General features: G+C 45.2%; 1 protein-coding gene across 14 annotated transcripts in view; it reads right to left on the reverse strand.

Moving 5' to 3' along the window:
- Nucleotides 1–17245, reverse strand: part of SMAD1 (SMAD family member 1) — an 82898-nt gene extending 65653 nt beyond the window's left edge. For 4 of the 14 annotated variants that reach the window (XM_060400626.1, XM_015101507.4, XM_060400627.1 and 1 more), the window contains exon 1: nucleotides 1–16492. This exon is cut by the window's left edge. The gene's annotated coding sequence lies outside the window, so the exon portion shown is untranslated. Of the gene's footprint in view, nucleotides 16493–16559; nucleotides 16769–17046 lie in introns of those variants that run through there. The other 10 variants (XM_027956253.2, XM_015101506.3, XM_060400629.1 and 7 more) reach the window with 7 other exon arrangements.
- Between the last annotated feature and the right edge of the window lie 1874 nt (nucleotides 17246–19119).

Below are 19119 nucleotides of genomic sequence, written 5' to 3' on the forward strand. Positions count from 1 at the left end.
AACTCCGGAGGATCTGGGGGAGAGGGTAAGGACACAGCCAACAGCAGACAGGTGTGGCAGCAACAGTGGTCAGGGACACAACCACTTCTGGGTCCCATCGGCCTCCTGGTCCCCTTGGTTCTCCCCTGGTCCAGGGTTTCTCACCCTCGGGATCACAGGATCTCTGGCCACATCCCTGGCCTCTCCCCATGAGATGCTGGTGGTAACAGCACTGCCCTCCCCACAGCTGTGACGCCCAAGCGCTCCTCCAGACTCCGCGGACAGCCTCCGCGCTCCTCCAGGCTCCGCAGACGGCCTCCGCGCTCCTCCAGGCGGCCTCCGCGCTCCTCCAGGCTCCGCAGACGGCCTCCGCGCTCCTCCAGGCTCCGCAGACGGCCTCCGCGCTCCTCCAGGCTCCGCAGACGGCCTCCGCGCTCCTCCAGGCTCCGCAGACGGCCTCCGCGCTCCTCCAGGCTCCGCAGACGGCCTCCGCGCTCCTCCAGGCTCCGCAGACGGCCTCCGAGTTCCTCCAGACTCCGTAAATGGCCTCCGCTCTCTAATACTCCTCTCCTCTTTGTGAGCTCCTGGGGCCTCCGGTCCCAACCACTGTCTTTATGAGCCACCCCCCCTTTTCCCAGTGGTCATGTATGGATGTGAGAGTTGGACTGTGAAGAAGGCTGAGTGCTGAAGAATTGATGCTTTTGAACTGTGGTGTTGGAGAAGACTCCTGAGAGTCCCTTGGACTGCAAGGAGATCCAACCAGTCCATTCTGAAGGAGATCAGCCCTGGGATTTCTTTGGAAGGAATGATGCTATGTGAAGAGTTGACTCTTTGGAAAAGACCCTGATGCTGGGAGGGATTAGAGGCAGGAGGAGAAGGGGATGACTGAGGATGAGATGGCTGGATGGCATCACTGACTCGATGGACGTGAGTCTGAGTGAACTCCGGGAGATGGTGATGGACAGGGAGGCCTGGCGAGCTGCAATTCATGGGGTCACAAAGAGTCAGACAGGACTGAGCAACTGACCTGAACTGAACCTCTAGACTCCAGCACACCAGGAATTGCTGATTTCTTCAAGAAGGGAGAGAGGAAGCTTTCAAAGACATATAATTCTTTCTCTTTTCTCCTCAGACAAAAAAAGGGGGTGGAAAGCAGTAACCCTCAGAACTACCTGGGGAGCATGGAGCACCGAGGGTAGGTATCACCCGGCACCTAGCACTGCTGGGTACCGAGACATCATTCACACTCATAAGGGACCTACATATTTCCTGACACGTATTTAAAGACATCAAAATGAAAAAATTCACTCAAAACTAGCATGTGTCAGGCCGACAATTCTTAATGCTGCTGTATGTGAAACTCATTTGTGATAATTTTTCTAAACGCTCCCAAGCATAACCCCCATAGCAGACCCCCAGGGATGGGCCCTGGTGTTTGTGCAGTGGCTGTCCTTCACAGGATTCTGATGTGCAAAGTGAGAATCACTGGGCTAACACAAAAATCATAAAGACACTGTCCACATACCCTCAAGGAACGCAGTCTATAAACTGAATGAAAGTGAAGCGCAAGTGTTAGTCGCTCCATCATGTCCAACTCTTTGCAACCCACATGTAGCCCTCCAGGCTCCTCTGTCCATGGAATTCTCCAGGCAAGAATACTGGAGTGGGTGGCCATTCTCTTCTAAGATAACTCTAATAAAAGCTATTAAAACAGAAGCCAACTAGACAAGGTTCATGTTTTCCCCAGTTACAAGCTCTCGGTGCAAATCCTACATTTATCACCCCCCATGTCACCAACAGAAGTATAAATAAAGACTCTCAAAAACTTGCTGAAAGAATCCATCCACTAAGCTGGAAGTGGGCAGGACACAGTGCTATCAACTGCATTCAATTTCTTTCCAATCCCTTGATTTTAAAAGGCCATCCCAATTACTGGAGTTATACCCTCAAAGATGCTATAGCATGAATAATGATGCCTTGTTATTCAACTTTTTGTATGATCATGAAAGTGAAAGTGAAGTCGCTCAGTCGTGTCCGACTCTGCAACCCTATGGACTGTAGTCCGCCAGGTTCCTCCATCCATGGGATTTCCCAGGCAAGAATACGGGAGTGGGCTGCCATTTTCTTGTCCACGGGATCTTCCCAACCCAGGGATCAAACCTGGGTCTCCTGCACTGCAGGCAGACTCTTTACCCTCTGAGCCACCAAAGAATCATAGTCTCCTCTTATCGGTACTTAAGACTGCTTCTGCAGGGAAAACACTGACTGAGACGCTGCTCTCTCCCTCCCCGAGAGAGAACTCAGTGCTGGACGTGTAAAATACTTGCAGAATCAATTAACACCGGCTCAACAAAAAGCAGAACCAGTAAGTGAGGGTGCACCTAGTTTTAAAGGAGGCTTTCCTGGACTACAGATCAATATCTCAGCCTGCACAGCGTGACAAGACAGAAGTCTTCAGCGTTTCCATGCAAACAAAAGGTATCAACACGGTCTGAATACCGATCATTTCAACGAGAATCAAGTTAATTTTGTTCACAGTTTAACAGACGGCCATTTGAAACGAATCAAACGTTCTCTCGAGCTTGAACAAACTGAATAGAAGTCCTGAGCACACAACATGAACACTGGGTAAAGAAAGAGGTTGTTATTAATTATACGAGACTGCAAAGCCAGCAACAGACACAGCACAACAGGAAGCTATAACAGGTGGGACGACAGAGGGCTGAGGGTGTAATTCCTACAGAGATACTCACTGCAGCGTTACCACGCCCTTTGCAAGGCTACCCATAAAATTAAAGACACACTTTGATAAAATCAAAAGACTCTTGGCGCTGGGATGGCTCCTCCCTCCCCAACTTCGTTGAAAGAGTCTGAGGGATGTGTCTGCCTAATGCTTACCGGTTCAGGCCCCCTGCTCCCAGTCACTGTCCCCCAAAAGGACTTAGGAATGAAGAGGAGAGGCAACAGGCCCAAGGGTAAGCCTGTGGGTGAGATTCAAAAGCCTACCCGCCCCCCGCCAAATGCTGAAATATTTGCAGATCATTTTAAAAGAAAGAAGATGGTGGGGCAGAAGATGCTGACAAATTCTCTTCTGTCTAGCAGCCGGGTAAAAACTCAATGCTGAGATAAGACTGAGTGTACTTCAGTAGGTAAAGACCCAACCACCAACTGGTGTCACATGAAAAGCCTTTCTTACACCCACAATCTTAACTATAATAAGTCCCCTACACATGAACCTTCAAGCTGTGGACATTCGAGATGCAAGCGTACCCCTGCATGCCAGATGTTGTACCTTACTACTGGACTTTTCAAAGTACTGTAAGATTAAAAACGGTCCCTTTATTATGTTTTTAATGTATTACTTATGTAGAAGGTATTATAAATCTGTTATAGTACAGTACTACTATATAGCCGATTGTGTTAGTTGGGTCTACCTAGGCTAACTCTGTCGGACTTATCAACAAGCTGGACTTAACGAACGGGCTCTCAGAACCTGTTTGTATGTAGGAGACTTACAGTATCACCCTTAAGAGACAATTAAATGCTGATGCCTAACTTGAAATATTTTTCACTTTATACGAGGCTTTACTATGTGACGGAACTTGTTATTTTTAATACCTTATGAGCCAGTCTAGCTCAATAATCAAAACCATGTTTCAAGACCATCGCTGTGTCTCATATGAAAAAGGAGACACTGCAACGAATCAAATCTAAGACCACGACTCAGGGAGGAGAGAAAGAGGCCCATCTTGCTATGAAGCACTGGCGTCCTTAAGGTGCACTGATCATGCCAGCTGACTGAGACACTGCCTGGAACTGGCAGCCCCGAAGTGCTGAGAACAGCTCATGTGCTAACAAGGAGACTCCGAGCCCAAAGTCATGAGGGGCGTGGGGCAACATTAAGGAAATGGGATGGAGCTGACTTGTCTCTTAAAATGCCAACTTAGATTTATTGGGTACCTCTTTGTACTCCTGCTTCTCTCAGGAGGCAGGGAAATTTTGGCTTCCTTTCCTTCAGGGAGAAAAGTACAGTTTCCCTAGACTGATCCTTCCTGGTCCACAAGAATGATACAGTTAAGTAAAAGAGAAGACACTGTCCCCATTCCAATGACGAGTCTCATCCAGGACACAGCAGAACATCTCACCGCTATTAGTTTGCATTTGTTTGTGAATTGCTTGCTCATGCCCTTTACCAACTTTATCAGAATTTCTTTTTTATTGAGGCATAGTTGGTTAATAGTGTTTCAGGTGTACAGCAAAATGATTTCGATTATATTCTTTTTAGATTCTTTTCCATTATAAACTGGGCTTCCCTGGTGGCTCAGACGGTAATGAATCCACCTGCAGTGCAGGAGACCTGGGTTCAATCCCTGGATCGGGAAGATCCCCTGGAGAAGGGAATGGCTACCCACTCCAGGACTTTTGCCTGGAGAATTCCATGGACAGAGCAGCCTGGCAGGCTACAGTCTGCAAAGAGCCAACTCACTGGAAAGATTGAAGGCAAAAGGCAATGAGGACAGCAGAGGTTGAGATGGTTGGATAGTATCACCAACTCAACGGACATGAATCTGAGCAAACTCTGGGAGATAGTGAAGGACTGGGAAGCCTGGTGTGCTGCCATCCACAGGGTCACAAGGGTCAGACATGATTTAGAGACTGAACAGCGACGAACCAGTACAAGCTACACCAAGGCATGAAATACAGCTTCCTGCACTACACAGTGATTATCTATTTTACATACAGTGGTGTGTATCTGTTAGCCCCAAATCGCTAGTTCATCCCTCCCTCACTTCACCTTTGGAAATCGTAAGCTTATCTTCTGTCTGTGAGTTTGTTTCTGTTCTGCAGTTAAGGTCACTGTATTATGTTCTTAGATTCCACGTGTAAATAACATCCTGTGATATTTGTCTTTGTCTGTCTGACTTTACTTGGTACGATACTCTCTAGGTCCATGTACCAATTTTCTGCAGGGGTGTATTTCCTATTGATTTAAAACGTTTCTTACAAAGAAAAGTAACTTGCTGCAGGTTTGAAAGGTTGTGTTTTTGTGTGTGGTCATTCATCAATGTGTGCTTGGTCACACAGATGTTCAATGTATAAACTTTTCCTTTATGGTTTCTGCCTTTGAAGCCATGATGAGAAAGAAGAGCTCTATAGGTAGCTATTAATACTACCCTTCCACTATCTTTTGAAAATGACAATCAATTCACTCAATCAATGACCATCAAGAATCAATCTCCCCCTTCCACTCTGACATTATGACAAGAATCCATGCCAGAAGTTTTCTGCACTGAGCATGCATTCTCTGAGTCAAAAAAAAATTTTTTTAACACTGATGAACACTGTAAGATAAGCACAAAGATAAATTCAGAATACTTTTAAAAGCTCTGGGCAACTTAAACAGCTTTTAAAAAAATCATCAAAGGAGATTCTTTTCTTAATTCAATTATACTTTTCTTAAAAAGATTTATCTGGAATTGTCAGGGAAACACTTGCTCTACAAATTCCCAAACCTGATATTTTACAATTTCATTTATCAGGATTCTCATTGCTTAACCCTTTTCAATTCGTTTAATGCATAAGACTCCTTAGAACCTGTGACCCCTTATCTATATTGGATTCAATATTGCTCTCGTTAACATTCTAGACTCCAAAATCACATTGCCTCTTACAAATGAACACTATCATTTTCTGAATGCTCACTATGTGCCAGGTCCCAGGCTAAGTCCTCCATGTATTCTTTACGTCGCTGACGGCAAGATGCACCCGCTCCAAACCAGGAAATTTACAATCAATGGTATGTGGTCCCTCAGCAGCAAAAGAAGTAACATCTTTGACTAGCAGCATCTTGGATGAAATATGGAAGGATAACTCATTTTACTATATCAATCCTGAGGCTGAGACTACTATCTCTATTTTTCAGATGAGGAAACTTGACGTTTAAAAGTTAATGGTAGCTTTCTCAAAGTTTAAAAAAAAGAAAAAAGGTAAGTAAATGTTAGGAGTATGGACTTAAACCCAGGCAACCTGACTCTAATGCCTCATTTCCTAACCTGTTTGCTCTCCCCAGGCCAGAATCATCTCTGCCAGTACTCTTCAACCTTACTTTCAGGCCACAAAGTTGTATCAACATTAAAAAGCAACAATTACTAGTCCGCTCTACAGTCACATCAAGCTCTACCCCAGGCTTCCCTAGGCTGTTCAAACTTTAAGTTCTCCATAGATTTCCTAGCATGCCACCGATGATGGTTATTCCCAAACGTCTCCAGTATTCTCACACTTTCAGTACCGGTTTCTGATCCTCCACTCCCGCTCACTATCCCAATGGAGGGACTGACCTGTCTCCTTCACTACCGGGGAAACCAGCGCAAGCTGGCATGAGCGCTGCCATCTGCCTTCCTCTCTTCTATGGACCCCAATCTGCCTCTTCCACAGTCTCCCTCCTTGCCATGACTGTGGTTTTGTCACCGTCTCCAGATCACTAACTCCATCATCTGTGCTGGTTCTTTGTCCATTAACTTCTTTCCCTCAACCTTCAAATATGAAGAAGTCTCATCAATTTTGAAACGTAAGTCACTTGAGGGCATATAAGACTATTTCTCTTAATATACGCAGCCTCTTCACCTCAGCTGCATTCACTTGATGAACGCTGACCTCCTCTCCTTCACCCTGAACCATACAATACACTCCCCAGGGATTCCTCTAGGATCCCTCTCCTTGTGGCTTCCTAGTTTAATGCCTCTGACCCCACACCTTTCTTCCAGTTCCTTCTTTGGTCTACTTCAAACATGCCTCTCCTGTCTACCAGTTCCTAATTGTGGGCATCAGTGGAAGGGTCCACCCACCAGCTCCCATTTCCTGAGTTCATGACCCTCTCCGAATGCCCGTCCATTCCTAGATGTTCCACTGTCCTTCCCAGCAGCTTACTATGTGGAGTCCTCAGAAAGCTCCGAACCCTCCACAGACTTTAGCTTAGCTATGTGTCTCTAACTTGCCTGTAGAATACTTGGGTACACCACGTTACATTCAACCTGTCAGTTCTAATTTATCATTCACACAACCTTCCTTCCACAACCAGTTCTTCTCTATTCTTGAGTAAAAGCTTTATTAATTTTCTACCCACTCATGTTGGAAGGGCTTCCCAGTTGACCCAATGGTCAAGAATCTGCCTGCTAACGCAGGAGATGCAGGAGACACAGGTTTGATCCCTGGGTCAGGAAGATCCCCTGGAGAAGGAAATGGCAACCTACTCCAGTATTCTTGCCTGAAGAATCCCAGGGAGAGAGGAGCCCAAAGGGCCACAGTCCATGGAGTCGAAGAGCTGGACACGACTACGTAACTATGCACGCACAGATTGGAGGCTTAAGCATTATCTCTGACATCTCTCTTTCCCATTACTCTATAGTCAAATAACTTTTTCACTCACAAAACCCACTCCATCAGAGAGAGAACTCAAAGTGCTTTCTTATCAATCTGCTGGTACATAGGCTTTACCCTCTCCAGCGTAAACTGCACGTTCAAACACCTTCAGTGACTTCCCAATGCTTCCTTATTCAGGCATGCTGAGGTCCTCAAATCCTCATCCAATTTCCCCTTGGGGAACACCTCTCCTACATCACTCTACATCAGGGGTCCCCAACTCCAGGCACAACAACCCACAGTGAAGAACTGGGCCACACAGCAGGACGTGAGCGGTGAGCAGTGGGTGAACGAGGAAAGCTTTATTTGTATTTACAGCTGTTCCCCAGCACTCCAGTTGTGGCCTGAGCTCTGCCTCCCATCAGATTAGCAGATGGCGCTAGATTCTCAAAGGAGCGCAAACCCTACTGAGAACTGGGCATGTGAGGAATCTCGGCTGCACGCTCCTTGCGAGTAGCTAATGCTTGATGATCTGATTCTGCACTATGGTGAGTTGTATGTACTTCATTATATATCACAATGAAATAATAACAGAAAGTGCACATTACGTTGGTAGTGCATAATAAATGTAATGCGCTTGAACCATCCCCCAACCATCCCCCACCCCCACCTCTGTCTGTGGAAAAACTGTCTTGGATGAAACTGGTCCCTGGTGCCAAAATGGTTGGGGACCGCTGCCCTGTAGGACCCCGTCAGGAATACGCCCTGTGGGAATACCCTCTGGAGCTGCATGCTAGCCTCCAGATCTGTGCTGTCCAAAAAGAGAGCTCATTGTTAATTAGGTAGCTATTTAAACAGAAGTTAACGAAAATTAAAAATGTAGTCCCCAGTTGCACTAGCCATATTTTAAATGCTCAACAGCCACTTGTCATGAGCGGCTATAGTACTGAACAGCGTTAGTTACAGAACATTTCTATCACGGCAGAAAGTTCTCTTAACGCTTATGTTCCCTCCAGTCTTCCAAGCCGCTCCTCTGCCCCCACGTCTCATCCTTTGACCCATGCAAACCTACAGGTCCTTCCACACCACAGAAGACCTCATGTGTGCTCTCTGTACAACTTACCCCTATATTATTAACACTATGTAACAACTCTTGCAATATTACATCTAATTTTTCACTTTTTCCTGTCTTCTCACTAATTACTGAGCCACTCTGAACTAATAAAGATTTGCTGACTAAGTGAAGCATATGCTCATTACTATACTACATCAAAATTATCAAGTAAGGAGACATTTCATACCCTTCTCCTTCATTAAAAAGACATGTTCTCTTTCAGTTGAAAAAAAACCAAAAAGATCTTGCATTTAGCTAACTAAATAATGACTTAATTTAATGCCTAATTATAATACTTGAAAGATAATTAGTTCCCTTTTTTCTCTTGTGGTATTCGAAACTAAAAAAACAAAATAAAACAAAACTATAGAGGTCTGAAATAACTTCCACTTTGCAAAAGCACACCGAAAAGAAACCACAAAAGATAGACAAGGAGAGGTAAAATGAATGAATACTTTGAGTAACTATACCCTAACTATTTGAGATTGTAGGAAAAAATACAACATAGCTGCCCTAAAATTAAAAGGAAACTACAAATAAAGCATTAAATAAGTATGCATATATTTTTGAATCAAAAGCTAGACTCCTCCATCCTTTTTGCAAACATGACATTAGTGAATTTTTATTTTCATTATGAGGTTAAAAGCATATAAATGCATAATTAACTGTTGTGTGTGTTATATGTGTTCCTTGAAACGCACGCTTGTCTGTCTCAAGAAAACTAGTTAAGAAATCAATCCACACACCATAGACCTGGGTTCTAAATAAGGCTCCTATCTGAGCACACGAACCAAGCAGAGATTTGGGAGAAGTGCCAGGCATGGACTCCCTCAAACTGGAGGCTGAAGCTTTATCTTCAAGAGGGAATCTTCCCTAAAGTTCTCATTTTAGCTTATTAAAAAATCACAAAGATGTTCCCTAAAGTTCTCATTTTAGATTATTAAAAAATCACAACGATGTTAAGTTAAACTGCTCAAATACTGCACTTTCTAGTATCTGCCTAAAACCCTGATGCAGTTACTGGAGTTGAACTGTTTATTAAAGATTGGTTTTTCCCGGCTGAAAGGCAGTTTTCATTATGCAAATGAATGTTCTACAGGGCCTGCTACTTTTGCAAGTCAGCCAGCAATAGCTGTAAATGTTACTTTTTTGCCTAGGATCAGCAGTATGTCTTTAAAACTGACACTATCTTAATAAGGAACACAGTTTGCTTAAAAAAAAAAAAAGGTAAGTATTTTCTGTATGTTGGACCCAATAAGGTAGAACATTAACTTATCTGTTTAAACACTGTATCTTTTTTTGATCTTTTAAAAATGTTTGTGAAATAATTTATTTTCTTCCTACCTTCTTCCTTCCAAACTTTACACACTTCACAGAATCAAACTGTTTGCCTAATCTGAAACCTGAATCCTAAACTTTGCTGGCACATTATACTTTGAAAGGATTTGTATTATTTTGTAATTTAATTTCTAAACATACCACATCAATTTATAATTTAAGGTCTTCATTGTAATGTTCGAATGAAAAACTAGCAAAATTAGTGTGAATTATAACACGAAGGGATTTTCCTCTCGTTCTTTTGCTGTTATGACGGATGACTGCTATATCACATTTTAGGGGTAATAACAGCTTTTTTTGTACTATGTAAATACTAGTGGAGATTCTTCTGTTACTAATAAAATGACTATTAAAATGTAAAAAAAAAATAATGAACACCAAAGTGAAGATTTAGACTTAGATTTTAAGTAAATACATTCATGCAACTTAGCTTAGCTTTTTTTGTTTTCTTTTTAAAGAAAGTAACTCCAGAAGAAGTATTAAAAATACCTCAGGTATTTTTGCAGCAAATCAGATGACAGATCACCAGATTAGGCAGAATAGCTGCACTACGAGGTAATAACAGAAAATGGATATAAAGAGTCAAGAGACCTCAGTTCAAGGCAAAGTGGAGATGCCTCTATTTGCTATCAAAGCATGTCCTGCTCATCTTGGTACCAAAATGTTTAAGACTAGAGCCTCCAGGCTGGTGAATACACATTAAGATGCTCTTAGAGGGAATATCCCGGGAGGTCCAGTGGTTAAGAGTCCATCTTACAATGCAGGGGACACGGGTTCAATGCCCAATTGGGGAACTAAGATCCCACATGGCACGGAGCAACTAAGCCCGCAAGCCACAGCTAGAGAGTCCAGGTGCCACCACAAAGATCCGACGTGTGGCAACTAAGATCTGATGCTGCCAAACAAATAGCAAGCCTCGGTTTAAAAAAAAAAAAAAAAAAAAGATGCTATGAGAGCGGGGTGCCTGCAGAGGGCATGGAGCACTTTTTCTGGTACCCTGTCCTGTGCATCTCTTCCATCTGGCTGTTCCTGACTTACATACCCTTTTACAATAAACCGGTAACAGCGGTCCAAAAAGAAAAGAAAAACCACAAACAGAAGTACAACAACAGAAAAAACTTCATCAACCTCAATGTCATTTTATAACTAATGTCAAATTTCTCTACCTTGTTATATTTAAATTATCCTTTTTCTCCTTAGACCTTCCAGTTCTCTCCCTAGTACCCCCTAGCTCCTTCCCTAAATACCTCAATCTTGAGCTGATTTCATTTGAGCTTTGTATCTTGGATCTCCCATTTTCTAGAAAGGTTTCATTGATTAAATGAGGTATTTTCTTTTCCTTCTCTTAAAAAAAAATCAATTTTAATGTGTAAAAAAGTCTCTGTGAGGCTATCAGACTTTATCCCTTATCATCTCAAACAATATTGGGCACACAAAGTCAGTATCATGCCAAAAAATTCTTTTCCTCCCTTCTCCAATTAACACTGGATATGATCAGACCAAAAGCCCCAGGAGCACTGTGAAAGTGTTAGCTGCTCAGTCGTGTCCAACCCTTTGCGACCCTGTGGACTGTAGACCACCAGATTCCTCTGTCTATGTGATCCTCCAGGCAAGAATACTGGAGTGGATTGCCATTCCCTCCTCCAGGGGATCTTTCCAACCCAGGAATAAAGCGTCTCCTTACACTACAGGAGGATTCTTTACCATCTTAGCCACCAGGGAAGCCCAGAAATACTGCAGGCATGGTGGATAAAAAACAAACACCTGGGAACTTGACAGTGAGAGTCATCCAAGTATGGGCTTCCCTCCTCCCCACTGGCTGGTGACTTCAGGCAAGTCCGCCGTCCCTCCCTGATCACTCAACTCGATAGGAACCAACTGGAGCAGAAAGTCATCTGAGCAGTTTTTAACACTCAGTATCTCTACTCTTTGTAAAGGAAATTACAAATCCTGTGTTTATAAGCACACTTGGCAAGGCAGGCCCATGGATGTCCTTCACCTGAAATATCACGCAATTAGGGTACTTTTGTGTACACACAAGCTTACCAGAGCAAATAAGCATGTTTGGATTAGAGGATGCAAGTGAGACAGAGGATCCAGGGTTTCATCAGATTTCTTAAACAGCCCTGATGGCCCTGCCCTCCACCCAAATTTAACAATGGCTGAACTACAAAACTACACTAAAGTAGACATTAAATGTAAAGAAAAAAGTTTTCCAAGGAATTTGCAGTGAATGATTTGCATCTCAAGATGCAGTGTTCACCAACTAAAGGAAGATTAATTTTAATGAGATGAACAGAACTCCTGGAACATTTTTTTAAGCACCATCAGTTTGTGATTTATATAAGAAAACAGCAAGGGAAAAGAAAGTGATAGGTTTCCAGAAGAGCAGAGATAAAACTAATTTGGCTTTGAAATGCATTACTTTTATGCCAGAATTATTCCTCCAATTATGTCCTGCTTAGATACATAGGATCATTATTATTTCCGCTCTTAAGCACTTAAAGGACAAGAGAAAATGACCCAGTAGAGCACAGTAAGAGAAGGCAAATTTGCCTAAAAGTGTAAAAATAAAGTTACGTCTATACCAGAATAATAAAGCCCAGCAGAACAATGATGAGTTAGGTACTCTAGATATATTAATATATTTAAAAGCGAGGCTCTATGGGTGGGTGGGGGGAGACTCAAGAAAGAAGCATATGTTACGGTGGTAGTTTAGTTGCTAAGTCGTGTCTGATTCTTGCAACCCCATGGATTGTAGCCTGCCAGGGTCCTCTGTCCATGGGATTCTCCAGGAAGGAATACTGGACTGCCATTTCCTTCTCCAGGGGATCTTCCCGACTCAGGAATCAAACCCCGGTCTCCTGCCTTTCAGGCAGATTCTTTTTACCCACTGAGCTATGAGTAAAGATCCCGTATATACTTAAAGCTGATTCACATTGTTGTACAGCAAACTAACACAGCACTGTAAAGCAATTACCCTCCAATTTAAAAAAGTAAGTTAAAAGGGGGAGAACAGTTAAAAAGACAGAATCTAGAGTGAGGCTGCCTGGTTCCTATCACTGCTAAGAATATAACCACTAGTTATGTAGCCTGAGGCAAGACAATGAATTGCTCTGAACTCAGTTTCCTTACCTGTAAAATGTGACAACAGTATTTAGGGAAGCTTTGAGGCTTAAATGAGATACGAGCATTAAAGACAAGGATACGGCAAAAACCTGGGGGGGGGGGGGGGGGGGGGAAATCAGCTACCATTATTTCTCCTACCCAAAGCTCCAAATCAAATTAGAGTCCATGACACCAATGATAAATAGGATCCACAGAAAAGTCAACCTCACTTTACACAGCAGCTTCAATGGTTACTTCCAAGCGTTTTTTTTTTTTTAACAAAAGCAACTAGTAAAACAGCAAAATTAAGTGACGGAGCTCTTTCTGTCTCTGACCCCACAAACTCATCCACAGACGTAACAGGCAGAGTAGCAGCTGAAAGATGGGTAGAAAGCAAGGGCGAGGAGAGGCGAAGGTTCTAGAGGGGCAGTGTCCAACACTGTCCATCTGTGACGATGCGAACATTCTGTGTATACCTTGTGCCATGTGGTAGCCACTAGCCACATTAGCTGAGCATTTGAAATGTGGCAAGTGCTGCTGGGAAGATGAATTTTTATTTCATTTTAATTAATTCCAATTTAAATACCCACATGTGGTTATGGCTACCAGATTGGACAGCACAATATGGCTACCAGATTGTCATCCCCAGATGACACATACACTGAACAAGGAGTGCCAGAAATTTAAGCAAAAAATAAGGATCTTCTTTTCCTGAACTGTTCATATGTTCAATTCAAATATTAGTGTCTCTGTTTCCAGTAGAGCGCTGGTAACTCTGATTAGTTCAAGAAATAACATACCAGCGGATACATCAATATAGTGCGACTCCATGTTAAGGATCAGAGATGCGAAGTATGTGGTTCTCTGATATTTTAGAAGGTCCCTTAGGCCAAGTTAAATTCAAGCTCACATGAAGCATGATTCAGTGCAGGGATCAGAGCTGCAAAGGTCCTTATCAGCACCCCCAAAGCATCTGCTTGTCCACTACCAAATGGAAAGCTGCTTAACGCAGACTTAACATCCCTTAATTTATCTTCTTTTCAGAAACTCAGAGTTCTGTAAGCCTTTCTTCTCTTCCAGAAATGCGAGCGTTCCTCACCAGTTCCGCATTTCCGCTATAAACAGAATCCATGTACCACCCATATCTGAAGGATAACGCCAGACTCCTGCTCAGCTGCCCCTGTAATATGGTTTAATTATGATGACTGAACTAATAGGCTGACATCATAGACTTTTACAGGCTGACCCCATGTCATCCTGATGTATCATTTTGCACCAGTTCAGTGCTGTAAATCAATTTAAGATCTCAAGCAGGTTGAAAAGGCTGGTAATGATGCTTTCTGTGCCGTCTCTGGAGACTCTACATTATACACAACTTACATTATTTATAAAGCCTCAATGATGCCTCCATTAGCCTTGTAAGACTACACAAATGAGATCTTTTATACACACACAACTTGGCCTTGATTATGGCGGTGACTGCAGCTTAAATACACTCATCTAATTACACTCAAGTTTATTCTTTTTCCAATCTAACCAAGTTATTAAACCCAGAATTACTAGAAATCAAAATTACAAACTGCAGTTTAGTTTTCAACTAATAAATGTATTTGGAAAAATGAGATACTTCCTTTTAATGCTTCATTGAGCTTAGTAGAAAACTGAATTCCAAGAGGTATAAATTAACATTTTAAATGGCCTAAGAATTGTCAATTCTCTAAAATGCAAAGGTCATCAGCTCCTCAGGGGTATAACACCAAAGGACACTGAAAAAAGGAAAAATGTATTCTGTTACATACCTATGGCTGGAGCGGTCAAAACTAAATCAAGGACAAATCCCTACCCTCAGAAGAAACCTGATCCTGCCCGGATCCTCCAGAGGCTTTGGCATCACCCACCTCTAGAAAACCACCTCCCAAGACCCTGGTTATAGTTTCCTAAAGAATTGCAATAGTGCACAAATGTACACCACCTGCACAGAAATATCAAATAACTGCAAACGGGAAGGACGGAGGGAGAGGAGAGCACAAACACTTAAATCAGTTACAGCATATTCAGGCCTGACCCCTCCAACAGAGTAACACTGATGCAAAATATTTAAACCACTGAAAAATCCCGGGGCTGTGAACATTGATTCGGTCCCGATTCTTTTTCAATCATGGCTCCAGTACAGCTCACCTACCTCCAATAAAGCATCACGCGGTTATTAGAAACAAGATGAAAACTCAACAGAGCGCAGAGAACAGTTTTCTCACTGTGTTCCTGAATGTAAGCACGCTATCCACGGCAGGCCACGAGAGCGAGAAATGTTCTGAAATCAAGGCATTCTGCTATCGAGCGGCGTGCTCAAAGTTTCAGCAGCAGAAACAGCACACCGAGAAATCAGGCAACTTCTGTGTCATTCCACCTACTCAAGAAACTTCAGCTACAATGGCAAGAGAACCTCAGGGGAAACAAACAGGGGCCGGTTGTCACAGCCCTTTCGACAACGATGCTTTCTCGGGAGATGGCTGGGAGACGCGCCCGGATTTTCAGAAAGGGAAGTGCCTTACCGGCGATCTTGCAAGTGCATGGAAACAACGTCCGCGCCGCAAAATAAACAAAAGCCGCAGCTACTGTAGTTGTAAGATCCTGCAGGCATCGGTTCCCCAGCCCTTCCCAAAGTACATCAAGAAAACGCTCTCCCTGGAAGCCTTCATATATAAATATATATAAATCAACTAGAAAAACAAGCCCACATCTCTTTCACACCCACCACCCCCACCTTCCCGCAACAACAACCCCGAGAAACACTTAACAAAGACCGAGCGCAGAGTAAATGAACAGTTGTTGCACCGCGAACTCACAAACACACACGCAGTGAGGCAATCGAATCCGGGAAAGGGAAAGGAATGAGACGACACTCTGAGACTTGGCGCGGGGGAGGGGGGGTAGGCGGAAGAGAAAAAAAAAAAATTTACACGCCGCCGCCGCCAGACCTTTGAATAAATTAGAGGGAATTTCGGTGCGAACTTTCCTTGACCTCGACCCCCAAGAGGCTAGTGGGGGCAGAGGAGGGAGCCCGCCCCGCACGCGGAGGGACCCAGGGCACCGGGTGTCCCCCTGGCGCAAGCCCGGCTCCGCGGAAAGGGCAGCGCCGGCGGCCGCCCTCCGACTCCTGCAGGGGTCGCCCGGGCCGGCGCGGGACACAATGGGCCCGCGGGCCGCGCCGAGTGCCCAGGCCCGGCTGCAGGAAGGGAAAGGGAAACCGGCGGAGGGGGAGGGTGGCCGCAGAGGGCCGGGCGCAGCCAGGGCCGGGAGCCCGGGAGCCTCGGAGCGCGGTTCCGCACCGCAGACCCAACAAAGACGCGGGGGGCACCGCGGCCCGAGCCCAGCCCGGCTGGTCCGGCGCCGAGGGAAAAAGGTGGCAGGTTTGCTCCTTTAGAGCGGCCGGGAGGCGCCATCATGGGCGGGGGTGGGGGTCCCCCGATCCGCCCCACGCGGGGAAGAGACCCCCCTCCCCGCCGCAGTCCGCGCCACCGGCCCCGCGCTCCGTCGCGGCCACCCGGCCCGCCCGCGCCCGCCCCAGCCCGAGGCGGCGGCGCTGGAAAGCCCGGAGCGCCGAGGGGAGGGCGGGGACGCGGCGGAGGGGAAAGTTGGGTTCGGGTCTGTTTCGTTTTACCGGGTTGGCTGCGCGCCCATCCGCGCGGGCGCACGAGTTGGCCGGGCGAGCCGGGTCCCCCGCGGCCCCGGTCCGGGCGACCGGGAGCTGCGCCGCGCTGCGCTCGCAGGGTCCCTCCCCGAGCCTCGGCCCGGGCTCAGCGGCTCGGCCTCTCCTTCCTCCGCCCGCCCGCTCGCCCGCTCGCTCGCTCCCGGAGCCTGGATTGATCTGGTCGCGCTGGCGTCAGGGAGTCGGAGCCGCCCAGCCTCCACTCCTCGGCTGCCAATACTCGGCGCACTCGCCCGCCCGCCTGCTCGCTCGCTCACACGCGCACCCGCGCGCCACCGCCGCCCGACCAGGGATCCTCTCCAAATTCCCGGCCCTGCCGGCGCGAGCGCTGAGCCCGCGCCGCCTCCCCCGCCTCCAGCCCCACGCCCCGCTTGTTCCAAGGAGAAAACACTACTGCCCCTGCCTCCTTGAGTCCAGGGGGAACCGACTTGTGCCTTACCTGCCGGTGAAGTTTCGCTTTCAGTGTTTATTTCCGAAATGTTCATCTACACTCCCACCGTGCCCACCGAACCGCATTGGAAACGCAGAGTGCATTTTGACAATTACCTTTCGAGCCTCGCCTTTTTACTGTCTAGTTTTCCTTGCCCTTCACTTACTCAGTGATTTGCAAGCCCCAAAAGTTGCTCGTACGCAGAACTGGATAACCTAATGACTATTGCCTGTGTTTATAGCAAACCTTGAATCAATCAATACGTGTGTTTTATGCCAGTTCGGGATCTAATGATGCCAGTTGGTTACCTCGTTGCTCCAGATGACAAATACCACAATATAACTTAACAATTTTTCCATCCAGTTTCTAAGTCTTTCAAATGTCACGCACGAACTTCCCCAAATAAAACGAACTAACTCCCAGCAACCTGATCTGCATAGACATTGACAGTGTCTTTTTGTAAGATTTAATTTTTCTCTTGGCCAGCTCTCTGTAAGCTGGCACGAAATCTTGGATAATTACCATAATGATGAATTATGTTTAGAGGCGAATAATTATTCTGAGGAATAAATTTCACGTGTACCAAAAGAACCATTACCACCAGTATTTTTAGAAAATTAATGGTACTCTCCAATTGTTCGTGTACTTTTACATGTGCACATTCATTTAAAATTCTTATTAGCTATTTTATTATTTCTGCATTCCATGTTTAATTATTCAAAGGAAATGCAACAAGTCCCCCGAAATATGTAAACCGTGTTTATACACAGATCAGACTATTTCTGCTAATTTCTTCATTAAATGATTTGAGCAATTACAGATCAATTCTTGGGCCTCATCTCATTTTCCCTAAAATCAACATTTGACACAATTCTTCATTCTCTACTCCTTGAAACAATAGTTGGAGTGAGCCTTGTTAAATGCCACTCTGATCAGGTCATTCCTCTGCTCAAACCCTCCTTTGATAAAGAGAGTATGCTATATCCATACAATGGAACATTCAGTTCAGTTCAGTCGCTCAGTTGTGTCCGACTCTTTGCGACCCCATGAATCGCAGCACGCCAGGCCTCCCCGCCCATGACCAACTAACTCCCGGAGTTCACCCAAACTCATGTCCATCTAGTCGGCGATGCCATCCAGCCATCTCATCCTCTGTCGTCCCCTTCGCCTCCTGCCCCCAATCCCTCCCAGCATCAGAGTCTTTTCCAATGAGTCAACTCTTTGCCTGAGGTGGCCAAAGTATTGGAGTTTCAGCTTCAGCATCAATCCTTCCAACCAACACCCAGGACTGATCTCCTTTTGAATGGACTGGTAGGATCTTGCAGTCCAAGGGACTCTCAAGAGTCTTCTCCAACACCACAGTTCAAAAGCATCAATTCTTCAGCATTCAGCTTTTCTTCACAGTCCAACTCTCACATCCATACATGACCACTGGAAAAACCATAGCCTTGACTAGATGGACTTTCGTTGGCAAAGTAATGTTTCTGCTTTTGAATATGCTATCTAGAGTGGTCATAACTTTCCTTCCAAGGAGTAAGCGTCTTTTAATTTCATGGCTGCAATCACCATCTGCAGTGGTTTTGGAGCCCCCAAAATAAAGTCTGACACTGTTTCCACTGTCTCCCCATCAGTCATAAAAAAGAATGAAGCACTGACACAAGCTCCATGGATGAAACTTGGAAACACTATGGTAAGCGAAAGAAGCCAGACACGAAAGACCACAGGTTGTAAGCTTCCATTTATACAAAATATCCGGGACAGGTGCTCCTGTTGGAAGGTAGAATGATAGTTGCCTATGTTTGGGGGAATGGAAGGGCTGAGGGTGGGGTGTGATAACCAAAGGTTATGAAGTTTCTTTAGGGGGTGACAAAAAATGTTTTAAAATTAGTCTGGGTCTTCCCTGGTGATCCAATGGCTGCTATTCCATGCTCGCAAAGCAGGGGGCCAGGGTTCAAGCCCTGGTCAGGGAACTAGAGCCGACATGCCTCAAATGAAGATCCTACATACTGCAACTGCTTCCCTGGTGACGCTAGAGGTAAAGAATCCACCTGTCAATGCAGGAGACATGGGTTCCATCCCTGG

Source organism: Ovis aries, chromosome 17 (genome assembly GCF_016772045.2).
Source record: "Ovis aries strain OAR_USU_Benz2616 breed Rambouillet chromosome 17, ARS-UI_Ramb_v3.0, whole genome shotgun sequence".
In the NCBI taxonomy this organism is placed as follows: domain Eukaryota; kingdom Metazoa; phylum Chordata; class Mammalia; order Artiodactyla; family Bovidae; genus Ovis; species Ovis aries.